Here is a 14,667-nt window from a genome sequence, read left to right as displayed (position 1 = left end):
CTCACCTGAGATTGGGGGAGACAATTCTCAGAAGAAGGGGATCATGGCCTGGGAAGATACCTCAAAAGATATTTAATACAATACGGAAAACACAGCTTAAAAAGGGGAAATTAAAACAAAAATAAGAATCAAATCAAAACTGTGAGCATTATGAGAATATGCAGTGCTGGAAACAGGTGAAAGAGAAAACCTTCAAGAAGAAAGAACTGTGACTAGCATGACCCATCAAAAACTTGCCATTCTTGTGGGGCACCTGGGTGGCTCAGTCGGTTGAGCACCTGACTCTTGATTTCTGCTGAGGTCATGATCCCAGGGTCGTGGGATTGAGCCCTGTGTTAGGCTCTGTGCTGAATATGGAGCCTGCCTGAGATTCATTCTCTCTCTCTCTCTCTCTCTCTCTCTCTCTCTCTCTCTCTCTCTCCCCCTCTGCCCCTCTCCCCTGTAAAATAAAATTAAAAGATAAAAAATAATGAAAAAAATTAAAAACCTTGCTATTCTCTCCCTCAGGGTTTAGGAAAATTTCAACAGAGTAGAGGCTTGCAGAAATTCTGGTCTGTGGAGAGGAGCTGGTGTAGACCGCTCCTATCCTCATGCAGATGGTCCAGAGGATGCGCCCTCTTCTCCTTCGCATCCACAGATCCAGCCTTTGCTCAGGCTATCTTTGACTCCTTACCCCAGCCAACCCACCAATCCTTTTCATTTTGTCTTCAAAATATACTAGACTCTAGCTCATTCTCACACTTTGGTCCTAGACACCATTCCCCCTCACACGAATTACTGTGAGTGTCTCCTAAGTGTCCTCCCTACTTCTGCCCTTGTCCTCCTATAGTCTCTTCTACAGACTGTGGAGTGAGCCTTTTAAAATACAGCTCAGGTCATGTCACTCCTCAGCTCAAAACCTTTCCACCTCCCCCAACAAAAGCCAAAATTTGAATTTGGTTCAAACAAAGAAGATGAGATGATTATGACACATTTCAACCAGGTAAGCAAGGGTAACATTTTGCCTCTTTTCTCTCTAACTGAAAATCCAGTGCAAAACCCAATAGACACCATCAGTACATCCACATTCAAAGTTCCATGAAGGCAAAAGTAATCAAACCTTTCAGAATAAGAGAGTAGACTTTCAAGCATTGTGGGGAAGAAGACTGTCAGGATTCCTAGACCAGCGCCACCATATAGCAAGCCGTGAGATGCTGGGCAAATTATTTCACTTCCCTCAGTCTGTCTGGATTTTCTCATCTTTGAAATGGGGGTGATAATAGTACCTACTTTATCAAGTTGTTATGAAGACAAAATAACACATGGAATGTGCTAGAACCTTGCCTTATGTTGTAGGAATTTGATAAATGTTGACTATTAGTGTTTATAATTATTTGTGTTAAGGAAAAAATTTCAGATAATTTAGTTATGAGCGAGTATCAAAATATCTCTAATATCCTGCTTGCAAGGGGAAAAGGCCTATAGAAGAGGCCAAGTCAGAGATATTTTACAGGAAAAGAGAATAGTCAAAACATCATTGTTAGGTACAAAATAAAAAGAATGTCTGGTTAAAGGCCTGTGAACTCCTTTCAGACAATCATCTGAGAGTCAGCTGGGTGGGTAGATAACTAACTACCTAGACCAAATCTTCATTCTACAAAAGTTCAGCAGAAAATTCCATAAGCACTTTTTTTCCAGAAGGAGGTCATAGATTTTTATCACATAGAAAAGTTCTGCCCCAGATCAGATTTGGGACCCTTTTTCTGTTTCTTCTTCTTTTCTTCTCTTTTCTTTTTCTTTTTTAAGATTTTATTTTTAAGTAATCTCTACATCCAACATGGGACTCAAACTTACAACCCCAAGATCAAGAGTAGTTTGCTCTACCAACTGAACCAGCCAGGCGCCCTGGGATGCCTTTTCTATTACAGGAGAGAAATATACTAAAACATTGTATACTCTCTCACTGTTTCCTTGGAAGTATTCTTTTTTTAATGCTTATTTATTTGTAAGAGAAAGAACACGAGTGGGGGAGGGGAAGAGGGGGAGTATACAGGATCCTAAGCAGGCTCTGGCAGGCCCAATGTGGGGCTTGAACTCACAAACTGTGACATCATGACCTAAGCAGAAATTGGAGGCTCAACCGACTGAGCCACACAGGTGCCCCAACTTGGAAGTGTTCTATAAGGGAAGAGTGATGATGAGTCACATTATCATTATAAAATTATGAGAGGTCTCCCTCCCAAAGTAAACCAAGTTTACATGGTTAGATCATATGACATGACAATAGAAGAGCATACAAGGGAATCTCATTCATAAAAACAATTCAATAATGTCATGGAAAAAACTATAGCCTTTGAGCCAAGCAGACTCATAATCAAATCCTGGTTTGGTTAAGTTACTTAACCTCTTTTAGTCTCCCTTCACTTATCTGAAAATAAGGAAGACAATATCTATCATGTGAATAAGGTAAGACAAAATATGTCAAGTACCCAATATGTAGATATGTAATGTAAATTTAAGATATTAGTTTTCCCTTTTTCAACTCCCCACTCCTACTCCTTTTTCAACTCCCCACTCCACCATAGCTAGGAATCTTCAATTTCTATCTCATACTACCCATTAGGTCTCTAAGCTGGTTGTCACACCCCCATTTCCTACATTTACTAGGAATTCTCAGAAGGGGAGCAAAGTTAGCAATAATGAGCCTTTCCCGTACACTCCAAATGGCCATCCTTTCTCTGAGAATCTAAAGCCCCATGTGAGAGGTGTTATCTCCTAATGGTCCCAACATGTCCAGTCTTCAGAGCACCAGAACAACATGAGATTCCTGACGTGCCTGGGAGAAAAGCTCTCTCCTTCACCACTCTGGGCCATGCTTTGTAACCTGAGTTTATGTCCACAGTCTGAATGATTCCACCAGCTCCTCACCTGGATAATCCCACTGCTGCTCCTTGGGCTGGGTGGGGACAGATGTTACAGTATCTCCTCCATCTATCTTATCTTCTTTTCCTGCTCTTATTACAAAATAAAAGTTCCCGGGGCACCTGGGTGGCTCAGTCTGTTGGGCATCCGACGTTAACTCAGGTCATGACTCCTATTCTGTGAGTTCGAGCCCTGCATTGGGCTCTGTGCTGACAGCCTAGAGCCTGGAGCCTACTTTGGATTCTGTGTCTCCCTCTCTCTCTCTCTGCCTCTCCCCCACTCACGTTCTGTCTTTCTCATTCTTAAAAAATAAATAAACATTAAAAAAATTAAAAAATAAATAAAACTTCCCATGCATTAGACCAGAGGCAAATATGGTATGTGTATTTGGAGAAGAGGATGGAAGGGGAGTGGTTTATTGGAAGTAGTTATCCACTATGCTCAGTTGTAGAATAAGCCTTTATTGATTACTGTGAATCTGAATTATGTCTACGGAGAGAAGAGAATATACACTCAGTCCCTGTTACCATTCATGGCCAGTTGAAAAGAGGAGTCTGGTCCTTAAGGCTGGAGCAGACATGTCTCATCTCCCTTATGTCCTCCACGTCCTTGCACATAATAGAATCACAACAATACTGAAAGTATGAATAAATTAGTGAAAAGTTTTCTTTAGCCAACTTAATACACACTCTACAGATGTGATTTGGGGGGAGCATTAAAATACAAGTTACTATTTATTTAATGAAGCAAATGCTTCCTTTCATAAGATAGATATGGCTAGGGGATAATAACACAATTGGTACATTTATTTTGTAGTTTGGAATTCCATTATGTGAATTTTCAAAAGATGTGATTCTTGTCAGGCCAAAATATTTATGATAAAGTATCAGGGCACTGAAAATAATGGCCTATTGTGTGAGAGAGGATAATAAAACATGTACATTGTCAAAATTAGAGGTTGGGCTCAGATCAATAAAATGAGACTCAATTTTTAAAAAAGCAAAGTGATTCCCATATGAAAAAACATGGGGCAAGTTGAGAATTGGGACTGTTGGTCTGGCTGAGTAAGAGTAATAAATAATTTGGAGGTCCACAGGGGGCCCCACTGCAACAACCAACAATGGCGTGCTGGGCTGGGATGCAGGAACTCACTCCAAGGTCAAATAGGCATGTGTTCATTACTCTTGATTTGGCCTTCATAAGTCCAGACCCAGTGGGGATACTAACTATATTCTTCTTCAAGTTCCAAATTTCAAAATCAATGTAGACCAAAGAAGTTCCAGAAGAAAATGAGAACAAGAATTCTTTTCTTTCTTTTTTTCTTTTTTCTTTTTTTTTTTTCTTTTTTTTTTTTTTTGGAAAAATAAGGCTTACAAGAAAACACAAATAAGAAGGACTATGTTTGGTTTGTAAGGAAAGAGATTAAGGGGAGCCATGAGTCTTTGTGTGTATAAAGTTATGGTACAGAGAGGAAAAAAATGATTTATTCTCTCTATACACAGTGGAAAGTTGACATAATAAAGCCATGGTGCCAGCATTGCCTCATAAGCACTGATAAATCTAGAAAATAGGCGACGAGGACAATTATTGGCATGGTCTATTCCACCTTGGGCAAAGACTGGCCTTTGTTCAATCTATTACTCAAAATCCCTGCTTTTCCTCCACTAGCATAAACAAAACTATCCTCACAGAAACCTCAGAAGGAGGAAACAATTCCCTATCCTCTCACATAGAAGGGACCAAAAGAAGAATATTATATTCTGAGACAAAAACAATAGGATAGAGTAGTGGAGGGAGAGGGCTATATGCATTACTATCAATGTCAGTTCCCTGTTAATCCTTCGTGTGTGAACTGGTGAGTTCTTATAGTGCTGGGGTAAGTGGGGAGTCTGACCTCTGTGGACTTTGTACACTTTAATTTGGTTTATGACTCAAATATAGGCCTACAACCTATATAAGTTGTACTGAGAAGCAAATAAGAGGAGTGTCTTTGCTTGTCCTTCCTGAATGCAGGGCAACATTGCTCTCTTCTAGACCTTTAACAGCTCCCTCCTCCCCAGGGACAAAGCCATAGGTACCCTACAAATGACCTGATGGATTTTTTTTTCCAGCTCAGGCCAGCTCTCCCTACTTCCTCCCTAACCCTAAGCATATTCCTGACCTATATCTCCATTCCATGTCCTGTTGCCTCAGACCTAGTTTCCAAGACTCTTCCTTGCCTCTTCAGATTAATTTTCGATGTATAGCCTCTGCATGCCCCTCATTTCAGATGTTGCCTCGGCTTTCTTTTGGATCTTTCTTGATTCCACCTGCCTCCTGAGAGTCACCTTCGCCTACCCCCACACCAGCTCAGCCTCTTAAATCCCATACCTGGTCAGAGAAGTCCCAGAACTGCCAGTCCAAGATGAATATACTTGGCCCACGCTACCCATGGTCACTCGGAATATAAATAAATCCTAAATACCTAAAAGAGGTTATTTGGGATGAAATGTATACATATTTGGCCAAGATTCAGAATTTATCAATCTGCCACTTTGTAGGATTGTGAGGGAAGTAGGTGGAGGTCCCTTCCCTTCAACCAGGAAAAAAACACTCTCTCTGTTCCTGTGAGGCCTGGATCACAAACAAAATGCCTTCGGGGGTCAGAGAAGTGATGGAGATGGCAGAAGTGGACCAGGAAGAGGAGTGGTGGGAAGCATGGCCCACTGGAGAACATCCCCATCTGTCTTAGGTTACTATGGCTGCCATAACAAAGTACCACAGACTGGGCACCTTAAACAACAGAAATTTATTTCCTCATAGCTCTGGAGGCTAGATGTATAAGATCAAGGAGTAGACATGTTTGGTTTCTCCTGACACTTCCCTCTTTGCCATGTGGATGGCCATCTTTTCACTGTGTCCTCATGGTCTTTCTTCTGTGTCTGCCTGTGTCCTCATCTCCTCATCTTACAAGGATCCCAGCCATATTAGATCAGTGTCCACCCTATGACCCCCTTTAATTTTATTACCTCTTGTAGGCTGTCTCAAAATACAGTCACATTCTGAGGAACTGTGGGTTAGGACTTCAACATATAAATTTTGGGAGGACACAATTTAGCCCATGACACCATCTAAAGGAGGAGCCATCACTTGACTTCTGCCAATGTGTGCCATGATAATATGGGTCCAACATTGACATAACATCTTATTTCTCAAGAGAAAACAGAAATAAGGAATTCTGAGTGAAATCCTCAAGTTTTAAGCATTATTATTTAAGTTTTTATTTCTTCAAAATATACAACCTCTAGTGCCCGCAGGCAGTTAGTCTGTAACCTCTTCAATCAGGTATACAGCTTTCCTTGGAACCCCACAGCTGAGACAACCCCTTGAGATTCTTGAGATTAGGCAGTGTAAGCAGCCAATACCAAAGGCAGAGTGGCCGGCCTCCCGAGCCCCTTCTTTCAGTGACACACTGATCTTGGCCCTGCAGTGGAGCAAAGGGCTGAGAGAAGACAAACCTCAGGAAAGAGCACACAGGAATAAAATGCATTTCTCCCAAAATCCTGGGCCCTGGGGTATAGCATCCTGCCCCAGGTTTCCAGCCTGATTCTTCGTGGCCTTTCTAGGGCAGGAGATGGGACCAGGTGACAAGGAGCCAAACGAGAAAAGGGGAGACTGAACAAACTACCACGTGGAAGGAAGACTACTTCAACCTTTTACCTTTCACACCACAACTTCCACCCCCAGCATAGGGCTAAAAAATGGCATTGACCCACATCACCACTATGGTCCTAAGGGATAGAAGGATGGAGTAAGGATTTGTTTTGTGGAGGACACATGAATGCACAGAAGAGTTGGGCTCTCCATAGAACCTAGTTGGGAGGCCAATTTTGAGTGATTCCTGGGAAAACACTTTGAATCAATCTGACCTGGCTCTGTCCCAAAGATCCTATAACCAACCAGGCACAGAAAAGAAAAGATGGCCATCCACATGGCAAAGAGGGAAGTGTCGGGAAAAACCAAACCTGTCTACTCCTTGATCTTACACTTCTAGCGTCCAGAACTATGAGGAAATAAATTTCTTTTGCTTAAGGCTCCCAGTCTGTGGTTCTTTGTTATTTCAGAAGAGATCTGTGACTTCTTTGGGCTTCCTTCAAACCTGAGGCAGAGAGGCTGCTTCCTGGTGATAGAAGGATTGGTTGGCCCATAATGGGCATAACTGTGCCAGATTCTGTAGCAACCTGGTAGCTGAAGCACAACAGCCCCCAGAGATGTCTGGTAGGGGGCCAGAAGCTAAGAAGAATGGTAGGCAGGTTTCATCTGTCAAATGGACAGGAAAAAGGCCAAGTGCAGAGAAGCAGAGGAGAAATAGTAAAATGAATTTACATGGGCAAGGGCCATCATGTAATCGAGGGATGGCAAACAGGATGGGACGGGGAGTATCAATTTGCACATGCTTTGCAACCTCATAGGGACACTAAAAGAGTGCTGTGATTGATTAGCTCTGTCTTCCCTGGACACAGAATGGGTAGTGGTTGTGAGTGACTGTGCTATCCCTCCTCTAGAAGGGATGATCAGGCAAGACCAACCAAACATCCAGGCTGGAGATGGGAAATGTCAAGGATGTTTCCAGCTATAAGATGCCAGAAGCTAGGCAAGGGTCTTAGTACAAGAAGCCAGAACAGAGACAAGGGACTTGCTTGCACCACCTGGAGAGCAAAACAAAAACTAAAGAATTGTGGAGGTCAAAGCAGAGGTGGGCAGATCTGGGGTGTTGGTTTTCAGAAGCTAACTAATAACCCCAAAACCAGAGAAGAGGTGAGAACGAGTAGTGCCCCAAAGCCAAAACAAGCAAGGGGCTGGAACACAGGGTAAGTAGGTGAAATGGACAACAGAAGCAACAATCGAGGCCTGAGTTCCTGGAGGATGATTTGTTTGCCAGAGGGGTCAGCCTGAGAGTAGTCACCGAGGGATCCAGATGCGCACACCTGACAGAAAACCCAGCTGCACCTGGCTAAGAAAAGGAGGGGCCCCAAAGTCACCTGAGGCCCCAGCCTAAGGCAGGCTGGTGTCCCTGTCCTGCAAGCCCACTTATTTGTCCACAAGAGCATTTGCTGAACAGCTGCACCATGTCAGGAGTGGAGCGGTGACAAAACACACTTGCACCCTTGAAGAGCTTGGAGCAAGGCAGGAAAATCAGACAGGCCAAATCACCACAAGGAGGGGCGCCTGGGTGGCGCAGTCGGTTAAGCGTCCGACTTCAGCCAGGTCACGATCTCGCGGTCCGTGAGTTCGAGCCCCGCGTCAGGCTCTGGGCTGATGGCTCGGAGCCTGGAGCCTGTTTCCGATTCTGTGTCTCCCTCTCTCTCTGCCCCTCCCCCGTTCATGCTCTGTCTCTCTCTGTCCCAAAAATAAATTAAAAATGTTGAAAAAAAAAATTAAAATAAAAATCACCACAACGAATGTGCTGAGTGCTGTGATAAAGGTGAAATGCAACCCACCACAGAGGCACAGTGGCAGCAGAAACGAATCCCCATATCTGAAAGTGAGCATGAGCTTGTTGAGTGAAGGAACCAGGGCAACAAATACTTATGGAAAAGTACCCAATATATGCCATGCATTGTTATAAATGCTTTACGCATATTAACTCATTTCATCCTCTGAGGGGTGGTATTTTGTTATGACCATTTTACAGATGAAGAAACTGAGGCTCAGATATTAAGTAGCTTGCTCAAGTTCCCACAGCTAGGAAGTTCCAGAGTCACAATTCAAACGTTTGTGGTCTGCTCCCACAGTCTGTTCCTTGCTGTCCCTTAAGGGAAAGGTAGGCATGGATGAAAAGGTCAGTCTTTAAAGATATTTCAGGATGAAAATGAACCTTGGAGTTCATTTAATCCAAGTGATACATGGGGTGGGGCATGTGGGCTAATGCCCTCAACCGTCTTCAATTTCCAGATTGTTCCGAAACCTCTGAGACTGCAGAAGCACCTGTTGTTCTCTATTAAGGATTAATATCCCCAGGACAAAATTAATGGGCACCCAGCAAGGATGCTACTCAATCTGAAATTAAGAGTTATCAAGGACAAATGATCGGGACACTGAGAGTTATCATCCCAATAAAAAGTCATGATCCCCTGCCCGGTTCCCAGATGTGAACAAGTTTTATGGACCTGGAACCTAATAAAGGGGAGGCTGGGTCCTGGAAGGAAGGACCCTATAACATCATGGCAAGTGTATCCAGTAAGGATTCCTCCAGTCCATTTGCCATGGGCACCCTAAGGAAAGGGGGATGTGAAACATTTTGAGGTCTACCGAATATAAGATCTGACTTGACATTTGTAACTGGAGACTCAAAGCACCGATATGGCCCTCCTTTTCTTGAGGACATGTGGGTTCTAGGTAATAAATGAGGGTAGTCTGGCCCAGGTCTGGCTTACACTGGGCCCACTGAATCCAAGGACCCATTGATTGCCATTTCCACAGTCCCCAAATAAAAAAATGGGTGCACATACACCCACATTGGTCTGTGGGAAAGCCAAGTGGAAACCTCTGAAACGACGCTTCTCCCAAACCCAGTTCAAAATGGTAAATCAAAAGCATTGTAGCTTTCTGGGGGGATGGGAGGAAACAAATGCTTAAAGGATATAGGGCTCGCAAACCCCCTCTGACCTCCATTTAATTCACTAGTCTGTCCCCGGCAAGAACCAGACAGATCCTGGAGGATGACAGTAGATGACTGCCATTCAATCAAGCCCAAATGCAGCTGCTATACGAGATGGGGCATATTTGCTAGAGCAGATGAACGTAGCCTTGGGTATATGGAATGCAGCCACTGATCTGGCAAATGTATTATTTTCCATCCCTATCAAAAAAGAGGATCAGAAACACATAACACTGTATATTTATAGTTTGATTTGAGGGCAGTATTAACTCTCTTCCCTTCTGTTATAACGTAGTCCAAGATAAAAACCTGGACTGGTTAAACATCCCACAGAATATCACAGTGGCCCATTATACTAATGACATTATGCTAATTGGATTGGATGAGCAAGTGGCTACTACATTGCAAACCTAACTAAGCCACGTGCACTCAGGAGGCTAGGAAACAAACCCTATGAAGGTTCAGAAACCTATAGCAACAAAAAAAAGAAAAAAAGAAAGAAAGAAAGGAAAAAAAGGTGTCCAATGATCTGAGGAATGCCAGGTCATCCATTTCAAAATAAAGGGTAAATTATTGCATGCTGCACATCTCTCCATGAAGAAAGAAGGCCAACAATGCCTGATTCCAGTAATGGGCTCTTGAGACCTATTACTGCCTCTCACCATGCATGGGGATCAGGGCAGTGAGAGTACTCCTGGAAGCCTCTGTGGGTCAGAAATGGCTAGCAATAATTCCACTATAAACAGAAGTGACTAAAACCTCTTAATCCAAAGGCATTCATAACTCCCTTCCCCTTACCAGAATCCCAAAAGGCTATTCCAACACCACCCAACACAAGAAGAAGTTAGAGTGTAGATGTTTTTAAAGGTCGGTCTGAGTGAACACACGCCTAGGGCACCTCTTAGAGTCTCGGGAAGGGGTCTGGACACGTGAGGGGGCCCCGGGGTTTACATGCCATTAGCTTCCAGGTAAGATCGATGATGGCCAGGAGCCAAGCCCATGAGCATCCAGGTGGGATGGAGGGCGGGGTGTCAGGCCAAGGTGCAGCTGGTTGTGAGCGCTGGAGTTTTAGTGCGCTTTCCAAACCTTCTTCTCCATTCCTATGGATGTAAATGCTTTCACCGCTGTGACAATTACCAAGGGCTTTTCGTTTGTTTATCAAACTAGGTTCCATCAAATACTCTCATAATTAGGAACAGTTGGTGAAGTACAGGCGCCAGGAGAGGAGCTGACTCTCATTCCCCAACCGAAAAGAGTAACGGAGACCAAGAGTTTGGCTCCTTAGCTTCTACTCTGGGTGGGAATTACAAATATCTGGACAGTCTTGCCACAGTCTGCAATTCCAGAGCTCGAGACCAGGCACGAGAGCTTTGCTGCTCCCGTTTTCCCCACCTGCAAATCGATGGTATTTACTACTTAGTGACTGCTGGATGAATGGCACTATTGAACTGCAAAATATTAGTATTATTGCTTTTCCTCTTTCATCTCATGGGGCAAGATGAATTTGTGACATGGTAATTGTTTCCATGGCAGCAAATCATATTGTCCCAAACAGGGGATTTTATGACTTCATGGCTGGATTAAGAAAAAGGAGAAATCAGACTGAGAGTGAGAAATTTGCTCAAGCGTAAATATCTTCAATGATAGCGAGGGGAATAGAGCAAATTACAGATAGGCAAAATTGCCTTTGGTTTAAATGTTCTTTTTACAAGTTCATCCCAATGCAGAAGCCCCTTCTCCAGGCGTATAATTTGTATAATGATGCCTCTTTGCTTGAATTCACAGAAGGCTAATGGTGAAGCTCGTCTATTTCGAGAATGTTTCGCCAATGCTATTACTAATTGTTTTGCAGCAAATATCTGGATTTCTGCTGTAAGCAGTTTTGTTTGGCTTTTCTATTTGTTTGGGTTGTTTTGGGGGCTTTTTTTTTACTCCCCCAAGGTTTTATCTACACAAATTTGCTTGAAATAAACCTTTCCAGATAAAAATTGGCTTTATGTCATCTGAAAAATCCATCAAGAACTCTCTCCTCACTAGAGGTATCTGCATTGCCTTCTGTAGGTTCCTATTGACTTCATTCTCATATTTCCAGTCTCTCATTAGTCTCTGTCTATTCCCTGAGAAGAAAGCAAAATTTCTTCCTTAAATTCACCTTAGTTTCATTTAACCATAAGCAACAAACAAAGACTTGGGATTTTAAAATCCTAGGTCTGTCTCTCTCTCTCTGCCTCCCTTCCTCCAACCTTCCTCCCTCCCTCTCTTCCTCTCTCTCTCTCTTCCTCCCTCCCCCATCTCTCTTCCTTTCTTTCCCTGCTTCTTCTCTTCTCCTTATCTCACCCCAACCCCACACCACTCTTTTTCTGCATGGACTTATTTCCAGTACCTTCTAAGAGTAGTGTCCCCCTCTCTTCCTTTTAACCCTCAAATATCCAGAATCTGCAGATGCCTACTGATTTATAAGCTTCTTGCCAACCAGTTCATCCCGGAGCACCACATGGCTTCCGCTCTCTGAATGTCCTGGATGTTCACTGCTTCTTATCAATGTCTCTCGGTGATCCTTCTTCGTTCTTATTCTGAAGATCCCACCTTCTTGAATCCTATACAATGAATTACTCCTTGATATGATTCCATAAGCAAGTGTTCTGTGATGGTTGATTTTGTGTCATTTGGGGTAGACTATAGTACCCAGTTATTTAATCAAACACTAATGTAGCTGTTTCTGTGAAGGCATTTGGTAGATGTGGTTAACATCTACAATAGGTGACTTTAAGTAAAGGAGATGACCTTCAATGTTGCGGGTGGGCCTCGTCCAATCAGGTGAAGGCCTTAAGAGCAAAAACTGGATTTCCTGGAGATGAAATACGCCTCAAAATTGTAACATCAACTTCTGCCTGAGTTTCCAGCCTTCTGCCTGCCTATAGATTTAGGACTTTCCAGAACCCCACAGTCATATCTGACAATCCTTAAAATAAGTCTGTGTGTGTGTGTTAACATTTCTCGAAGAAAACCTGATTGACACATGTACATAAAGAACATGCTAGGTGTTCGGTGACATGCTAAGAAATATACTGTGAGGAATACAAAGGAAGCAAAAGATGTGGTCCATTTCCTCCCAAAGAGCTTACAACTCATGGAAAAACCAAAACTAACAGTGCCTAAAACAGTGGCATTTTTTTAATAATAAAAATAGGATTTAGATGTTCTGTATAGATGCCCAGGAGTTCAGCAGAAAGAAATACCAGTGAGAACTGGAGGAGTCAGGGCACATTTCATGGAAGAAGTGAGTGTTGAGCTGGCCCAGGGAGGATTTTAGGATTGGCACATGCATGGGGGAGATCAGAAGGCATGCAGGCAAGAAAAGCCAAGTAGAAGACAGCACAGAGACAGGAATCTGTGCGTTCTCGTTACAGGACCAGGAAGACACCAGTCTAACCGGAGTAGGGTGCATTTAGAGAACCTGGAAAGTAAGGTTGGAGAGGGCAGACTGAGACAGAATTTGGGGAGACCCCAATAAACCTGGGAGGACTGTTTAGTCCTTGATGTTGTAGAAAGAAATCCTAGAATTTAGAGAGAAAGAGGACTTATAGGTTGACAAATTCAACCCAAGCGCCCATGGGCGCCCAAGGGACAACCCATTTGTCCCTTATAGGTTGGACAAATTCACGCCCAAGCGCCCATGGTTAGTTAGTGGCAGAGCCAGACAACCAGGTTTCTTGACCCTTTGTCTAACTTTGTTCCCACTACACCTCTCTGCCTCTGTACAGAATACAGAAATGATATCATGAAAATGGTGTCAGGGAGAGATTGTCTAGTTGGTGGACTATGGGAGCAGGGATGAGACCTTAGAAGGGAGGGTCCCAGATGTGGGAAGTGAGGGTCTCTGCCAGGGGAGCATGGGTGAGAGTGAGATAAAGGAAGGACATGAGGTTACATAAATTAAACAGCTTCTTCTCAACCTTCACCTTTCCCACATCTTAGTGGTTACAGAGTCCATGACTCCTTCCTGAAACTGCCACCCTCATCTTCTCTGACACTTTCTCTCCTCTCACCTCTCTTTATGGGCCTTCTCTGGATCCTTCCTCCTCCTGTCTCATCAGTGTAAGTGTTTCACAAGGAACCGTTTTCGGCCATCTTGTCTTCTCTTTTTCACAATCCTTTGGCAATTGTGACCAATCTCTTGACCTAAACCCTTACCTTGGTAATGGCCTCCATATTGCTACTTCTAGGTCTGACCGTTGTCATGAGTTTCAGGCTTACAGGTTTAACTACCCATTGGAAAGCTCCACTTGGATGTCACAATGGTGCCTCACATGCACTGTGACTGTAACTAAACTCATAACTTTCCTCCTCACATGTGGTTCTCTACTCTTCCCTATTTCTGATTTGGGGATTGGACACTTGAGGTCAATATCTCAGTATCATTTTTGCTACTCTTCCCTCTTTTGTTTGTTCTCCATGTTCAACTGGATGCAAAGTTCTGTTCATTCCACCTCAGCAGTATCTCTGCCATCCCCCTGTGACTGCATTCCCACATCTGCTTCTACTCCTACCACCCACATTCAGGCTGCTGTGGCCTCCAGCCTAGACGATGATGCTCTATCTTGCATTTCTTATCTCCGATCCATTTTCAAAGCTGTAACTAGATTAACTTCCCTGAAACACAGCTCCGATGCATTATTTACCTGCACCGTATTGTTGAATCTTTTCCCCTGCCTTCCAACAGAAATAAGTCTCTGGCCTGTCTTCACCTTCCTTCCAGATCCCCCCACCCTCACTTCAAGCTCCAGCCCAGCTCAGCGATCATCCTCCCTCCTCACTTATGGCTGTCTTGTGTCTGGTGTTCTGTTCATGCTGTTCCCACTAGCTGAAAGGCCAACCCCAGGGTTAGCATGTCCAAGCATGACCTAATTTTCACGGCCCATCTCAAATGTCCCTCTTTCTAGAAGTCTTCCTGAACTCAAATGGAAGTAATTTTCCTCTCGTCTATATCCTCATAACCTGAATCTGTAACTCATTATTTTCCTCCTTAAAACTATTCCTGAACATGTTTTACCTCTAAGCTTTGGTTACAAAGTCTCTGAGGGTAAAGAAGAAATCTTTATAGCACCAACTCCAAAGCATTTACA

General features: G+C 43.4%; 1 long non-coding RNA gene across 1 annotated transcript; it reads right to left on the bottom strand.

Annotated features, from left to right (window-relative positions):
- Positions 1-11,365: 11,365 nt before the first annotated feature.
- LOC132667517 (uncharacterized) lies at positions 11,366-13,858 on the bottom strand. Its single transcript, XR_009605195.3, has 3 exons — positions 13,591-13,858; positions 11,992-12,138; positions 11,366-11,658 (listed from the first exon to the last, which is right to left on the bottom strand). It is a non-coding gene; the product is annotated as an uncharacterized LOC132667517 (long non-coding RNA).
- Positions 13,859-14,667: the final 809 nt, after the last annotated feature.

The sequence above is a fragment of the Panthera onca genome, chromosome B2 (genome assembly GCF_046562875.1).
Source record: "Panthera onca isolate mPanOnc1 chromosome B2, mPanOnc1 haplotype 2, whole genome shotgun sequence".
NCBI classification, from domain to species: Eukaryota; Metazoa; Chordata; class Mammalia; order Carnivora; family Felidae; genus Panthera; species Panthera onca.
The sequence above is the reverse complement of the archived record's forward strand: the minus strand, read 5'-3'. Positions and strand labels throughout refer to the sequence as shown.